Source organism: Amyelois transitella, chromosome W (genome assembly GCF_032362555.1).
Source record: "Amyelois transitella isolate CPQ chromosome W, ilAmyTran1.1, whole genome shotgun sequence".
Taxonomy (NCBI): domain Eukaryota; kingdom Metazoa; phylum Arthropoda; class Insecta; order Lepidoptera; family Pyralidae; genus Amyelois; species Amyelois transitella.
The window spans coordinates 4,378,927-4,386,292 of record NC_083536.1 but is presented as its reverse complement, the minus strand read 5'-3'; the positions used below and the strand labels follow the sequence as shown (position 1 = coordinate 4,386,292).

Here is a 7,366-nt window from a genome sequence, read left to right as displayed (position 1 = left end):
GGAAGCATTTAGACGTAAGGTTTTGTGAGCCTTTGCTCAACAGGTGAGATTTTAGTAACTACCTCAAAATTTTCTGATGGTCGGCGAGATGCATCAACATATTGTTTCGTTTTGTCCTGTTGGGATTCCACGCGTTCACGAATCGCTGACAACGAACTGATAAATTTTCTAAGGTAAGGCGTAATTTGTGGGACAAAATTACCTTTGTCTAAAATTGTGCGGAGGTCATGTATGACCTCGGTGGGAGACCTCATTTCCCTGGCAAATGTGAGGTATACCGGCGTTTGTTTAGTGGTTCGACATTTTGCACCGTTCATGGTAAACCTGATTAAAGGTTACTTTTTGGGCCAGGAGGTATGGTCTTCTTCGACGAGATGAGCCTCCATTGCCTTCAAATCGCGGTTTTTACGCTCCGCAGGATTAGACTCCGGGTGGTAGAGAGGAACAAAATTTTGTTTAATATGGAGCACTGTCATGCACTGTCGCATGACAGCGGAAATAAATTGTACTCCGTTGTCTGAAATGATCCTGCGAGGTAGTCCGAATCTCAGAAATTATTCCTCGATGAGGATTTTGGCACACGCTTCGGCTGTGGCATCTTTTAAAGCATATAGTCCATCGAGTTGCTGTGTCTTCTACTAATAGGATCAATCGCTCCCCCTGGTCTTCTTCCGGTAAGACCTGGTCTCCTTCCGGGCCAAACAAGTCAATGGCCAACACTTCGTTACGTTGGTTCATAACGGGGGTTTGAAGTAAACCAGGTGGCTTGGAGTTATTAGCTTTGTAGCGTTGACAGTGGATGCAGGCTTTGACATAATCGGTGATTATTTTCCGCATCCCTGTGAAATAAAACAACTGAGCTACCTTTTGATAAGTTCTATCAATACCTTGATGACCAGCTGTTGAGGAGTCATGTAACTCCTTCAAAATATCTGCAACTTGGCTGGCCGGAATGACTAGTGGAGGGGTTTCAGTGTCAGAATCTGGATTAAAACGGTACAAGACTCCCTGATCCATTAAATAGCCTCTATCTAGCCATCGCTGCGCTGCGACGTCATCCGTTCCCTCGAGCTCTTTAATAACCTTTTCCAATTCAGGGTCCGCAGTCTGTTCTTGGCGGAGCTGGCTGGGTGATTTAGCAGGCAGATTACAAATAACAGAGCATAGACCACAGTCAGTGCGAAATTCCTCAGAACATATCGGCCTACTCAGTGTGTCTGCCACAACATTCGCCTTACCTGGAGTATATTGGAATTTGATGTCAAAGGATTGGAGCTTTAGGGCCCAACGAACTAATGAACCGGCTGGCGATTTCAAAGACAGCAGCCAGCGGAGAGGTTGATGATCGCTGCCGATTATAACTGGTTGGCCGTCTAGGTAAGATCGAAATCGCTCTCACACTACGGCGAGTGCCTCTCGTTCAGTAGTGGAGTAATTCCGCTCTGCAGCGTTAAGGAGACGGCTAGCGTACTCGATCGGCCTTTCCTGATTGTTATCACCCTGTAATAAAACCGCACCTAAAGCGTAGTTACTTGCGTCTGTACGCAGAATGAAAGGACGACTGAAATCGGCTTGAACCAGTATTGGAGCTGTAGTCAATAGACGCTTAAGCTCATTAAATGCCTGTATCTGTTCTATGCCCCATGACCAGGCTTGGCTTTTCCTAGTTAGACGTGTCAAAGGTTCGGCGACTTTAGAAAAGGTCGGAATGAAGTTCCTGAACCATGAGCATTTTTGCAAGAAAGTTCGCAAGTGTTTTAACATACTTGGTTCTTTCATTTCAAGGACGGCACTCACTTTAGCAGGGTCTGTGGATACGCCTTCTTGCGTTATTACGTGCCCTAGATATGACGCTGTCTCTAGCGAAAAAGCACTTGTCCCTGTTAACGTGGAGGTTGAATTCGGCGAGCCGCTTGAAAACTGCATCAAGATCCTGTAGATGGCGTTGGTAACCTTGAGAAATGACGAGCAAATTCATCTAAATATGCAAGAACAGTTACGTCTTTAAGAGCAGAGCAGGAACGAAGACGATCGATGAGACGCTGGAACGTAGCTGGCGCATTACGAAGGTCAAAGGGCATCCTTTTAAACCTGTAGGTTCCCAAGGGGCAGACAAAAGCTGTTTTGTCCCTGTCAGCCTTGCGTACACTTACCTGCCAGTACGATGAGCGCAGGTCCAGCGTGCTCATGTAGCAGTCTCGTTTTGTACTCTGAAGCAATTCATCAATGCGTGGCATTGGGTATGTGTCAGGTTTGGTAACTGCATTCAAACGCCTGTAATCGACGCAGAAGCGAATACCACCATTGGACTTCGGCACCATTAGCGCCGGTGAACACCAAGCTGATTCACACTCTTCGATGATGTCGTCTTGCAACATCTTTTCTATTTCATTTTTCATCAACTCCTTCGTAGCGGGGTTGAGACGGTAAGGCGGTACGGCTATTGGTGGGTGCTCACCAGTATCAATGCGATGTTCTGCATGTGGTGTGGGGCCTCCCTCTACTTTAAACACGTGAGTGTACCTGGCGATGACTCCAGCAAGCGCTTGTCGCTCGGCTGGTGTAAGCTGAGTACCTTCATCAGCTCGTAAAATTTCTGTTGAAGCACAGGAAACACTACGCGAGATAGATTCGAAGCAAAGTTTATATTGGACCTCACCATTATAAGATACTAGCTTTTGCCCGCGGCTTCGCCTGCGTTAATTTTGCTTCCATAAAAAGATTGCTTAGATAAAGAGCCTTGCATTGACATAAACTAATATTATGCAAAAAAAAATAGATGTACCTACGTGAGTGCGTGTTTGAGGATGCTATTCAATCACGCAAATTCTACTGGATGGATTTTGATGAAACTTACGTACCCGGGAAGAATAATGCCCGGAATAGAACATAATTTATTTTTCTTACAAAAGCAAAGCTCGGAAGCGCAGCTGTTAAAAAACGAATAAATTCTAAAGACAAAAAAGGAAATTATAATAATGGAAAGTTAAAGTACCTATCTCTTTGTTTACAACATTTGCTGTCTTGCCCATTGGAGACATCACAAATTAACTGTCACAGCTGGTGACCCGCGAGCAAGCGACGTAGAGCTGTCCGTGTGAGAAGCAAATCGTCCTGAGGTCGACTCCGGCTGCTCCAAGTGTTTGACCTTGCGATTTGTTAATTGTCATCGCGAAACATATAGCCATTGGAAACTGTACACGCTTAATTTGAAATGGAAAGTTGTTGGGAATGAGGGGAATGCGCGGTATAAAAACAATTTCACCAGCTGCACAACCAGTAAGAATATTAAGCTTCTATTATAATGTTATGAAGCGACACCACTTTAAGGCAGTCCCATTACAAAATGGAATGTCTATATATACTTTTAGAGCAATTGTATGCGCGGGCAGTCCAGATGCCGAAAGTGAATTAAGGAACTCTACCGAATAAGTACCGATGCTGCAAGCATCGGTACTATCTAATTTTGCCAGCGGCTACAATCGCGTTATTTCTTAAATTCTCGTGGCGCCATCTCGTATCGGATGGTCAAAAAATAAATATCTAAACCACGGGAACTAAATCAATGGTGAAATGGTAAGTACTGGCGTTACTACATGTGTGTTATTCCTGCTAATCTTGAGGAGCATGGCAACCGTCGCCGATGCGGGGCGCGTCAAACTACCTACATAAAAAAAAATTCTTCTCAAAGATGTGGTGAAACGGTAAGTGCTGGCGAAACTAAATCAATGAATAAAAGAAGTTTTAATTATATAATTAATTAAAAATTTTGCCAGCGGCTACAATTGTGTTATTTCTTAAATTCTCATGAGGCGCCATCTCGTATCGGGTGGGCAAAAAATAAATATCTAAACCACGGGAACTAAATAAATATACAAAGCATAATTATTTTAATCAATAAAATGCTATTTTTTCAATCATAATAAATATGATACTTAATTAATTATTTATAGCTTTTTATATCGATTCAAAAATGACGAAGTTCCATACAAACTTGCACCCCCTATTTCATTCCCTTGGGATAGAATTTCAGGATAAAAAGTAGCCTATATTCTAATCCAGGTTACTAACTATATCTGTGCCGAATTTCGTTCAGATCCGTTCGGTAGAATTTGCGTGATGCGCGTACAAACATACAGACAGACAGACGGACAGACAGACAGACAGACAGACAGACAGACAGACAGACAAAAATTCAAAAAAAATTGTTTTGGCTTCTATTGACCCTAAAAAGACCCCTTACAATATTTTTTCTTAAATATCTTCAATGTACAGACAATGTTTAGTTACAGTTTTATTATACAACAATTCAGTCAGAAAAGTATCGGGAATGGATTATTTATTTATGGTTCCAAATTCAAATTTTTGTTTTTTTTTTGTTGTTAGATTGGCACAACTGTTTTCCATTTTGGCGCGGAGTTTGAGTTGCATCTGTTGTTTACATTAAATACAGTGCTATTTTTAGTTATATCATATCTAGTGTGTATTGCTAATTTCATAATGGATAAAAACATCGAACAAAGAGTTTGTCTTAAATTTTGCATTGCCAATGGAATATCGTGTTCGGAGTCACTGAAAATGTTACAGAAGGCTTACGGTGAATCGACTTTATCAAAAACTCGTGCTTATGAGTGGTACAAAGCGTTCAAAAGCGGTCGAGATGTGATGGAAGATTTGCCTCGCTCTGGTAGGCCATCAACGTCTGCAACTGAAGTTAACATCGCAAAAGTGAAGGAAATAGTGACTGAAAATCCTCATTCAACTTTGAGAGAGATAGCCACCGAACTTTCTGTATCTCACGAGTCGATCCGTACCATTTTAACTAATAATTTGGGTATGAAACATGTTGCCGCTCGGCTAGTCCCAAAAGACCTGAATTTTTTTCAAAAACTCAATCGCATGAGAGTCGCTGAGGACATGCTAGAACGAGTCAATTCCGACCCAACATTCATGAAACGCATTGTTACTGGTGACGAGACGTGGGTTTACGAGTTTGACATGCAAACTAGTCAACAAGCTTCGGAGTGGCGCCTTCCAACTGAACCGAAACCGAAAAAACCACGCCAAAGTCGTTCAAAAGTCAAAGTCATGTTGACTGTTTTCTTTGACTATCGCGGTGTTGTGCACTCGGAATTCTTGCCGGAAGGTCAAACGGTAAATAAGGAATATTATTTGAGTGTTATGCGGCGTTTAAGAGAGCAAATCCGACGAAAAAGGCCAGATTTGTGGAAAGAAAATTCTTGGATTTTGCACCATGATAATGCACCTTCGCACAAGGCCATCATTGTGAACGAATTTTTAACCAAACACTCAACAAATACCATCGAGCAACCACCATATTCACCAGATATGGCTCCAGCCGACTTTTTTCTTTTTCCTAAACTCAAATTACCACTTCGTGGCACCCGTTTTCAATCGGTAGAAGACATAAAAGAGAATTCGCGGCGAGAACTGACCTCAATTCCGGAAACAGCGTTTAAAAAATGTTTTGATGATTGGATTATTCGTTGGCGTAAGTGTATCGTTTCTAAAGGAGCATATTTTGAAGGTGATAAAATAAATTTGGATGAATAACAAACAGTTTGTGTATTATTGATCTTTTCCTGCTACTTTCTTGACAGAGTAGTATGTATGGATGTCAATGCAAGGCTCTTTATCTAAGCAATATTTTTATGGAAGCGAAATTAACGCAGGCGAAGCCGCGGGCAAAAGCTAGTAGTGAATAAAGGAAAAACCGTTCGAAATTGCACTGAGAACTTATTGACTGGTATAAAAATACACCGAATATATAAACAACAGTTTAATATCTTGACTATACCAAATTGTTAAAACAGGAAGGTCTATAGTTTTTAAGAAAATCGATAAATTGTGTAAAGTCGAAATAGGCCTAGACCGCAATTACAAATTTGTAACGGGTGAGCGACAGAAGGCATCGAACGAGCCTATTGTTCTCGGCTCGCTAAGGAATGCCAAGGTCGTGCACTTGAACCGTATTATTGTTGCTTTGCGCGGGTTCCTTCCTTGCGGGGTAGACAGAGCCTAACAAACTTAAATATAAATAATAAACTTAACGAAAAAATTTTTGTATTTTGTAGCTTGTAGTACTATATTGACTTGAAACTATCTATTTATTATATAACCGCTAAATAAGCTAGAAATAAATATTAAATAGACACATAATAGGTCGAGTGCGGCCGTCGTCCGCCGGTAAGTAGGTCACGCCTTCATTGTGACGTCACACGGCATTGAACGAGGCTATTGTTCTCGGCCCGTTGGAATGCCATTGTCTCGTCGTTTGTTTTGATACCGGAGCGCGTTGAACTGCATGGGACCTTTACGGGTTGGACATAGCCTAACAAGATAATTTTAAGTTTTGACTTTTTGCATTTTGTTGGGTGGTATATTGATTATTATACAAATTACTATACCGCAAAAATAGTAGTAAAATCACAAGTAGTACACAGACATAATAATTAGAAGATTAGTAAAAATATAGGACTGCATTGTTAGCCCATTTGAATTGTTAAATTACAAAAACACCTATTAGTTAAGCGTTATTAGAAATCTTACTAGCTTTTAATATTTTAGTAATTATTATACACTCACATATTACAGCCCCCATATACAGGGCTGCAATAAATATTGACATTGGTTTGTATTCACTAACCAACTAACACGGGGAAGCCTCCAACAATCATTTACACACTGCATTGACTACTAAATATTATTACAACTATGTATGCAGCCAGCCGCACTCCCGCCAAGACAAGGATGGGGAAAAATACATCTCCTAAAATGACAGGAAGGCACAGTATAGGGGAGGATACTGATGTCCAGGAAGCTGCAAGAGACAAGACCTTCTCTTTTGCGTCACAGCCCACAACAATAACAAAGCGGGCAGGCCTCGCTAATACCAAAATAACATCGCCCCAAGGTACAAAACTGACCTCACCCAAAACAGCGATGACTTCGACCCTGTCCCCAAGGATCCTCTCAAAGAGAGCAGCAGAGGCACAAAGGGTACACAAAGCGGCGGTGGATTCCCTTAATGAAGCGAGGAACATGAGAACAGAAATAAAAATAAAAGTTCTCAATTTGCTGGACCAACTTCTTAGCTTGGTAAAGGAATCAGAGGCGGATAGGAAGTTGGCTAAAAGTAAAGGGGATGATCGGGAGTCAAGTCGTGACCAGTGCAGTACCACTAGTACCAACGAGAATAAGGGAATGGGTAACTACACGGCAAAACTCGAGGAGCACACCAGACTATTGATTGAAAACAATAATAGGATGGTGGAGCTCAAAGAAATGTTGGGAGAACAAAAGGAGACACTGCAGAGGGTGACAGCGACCTACGCCAGTGTCACCG

General features: G+C 41.6%; 1 pseudogene; it reads right to left on the bottom strand.

The window, feature by feature from the left end:
- Window positions 1-1,031: 1,031 nt before the first annotated feature.
- Window positions 1,032-6,698, bottom strand: LOC132904085 (uncharacterized; annotated as a pseudogene).
- Window positions 6,699-7,366: the final 668 nt, after the last annotated feature.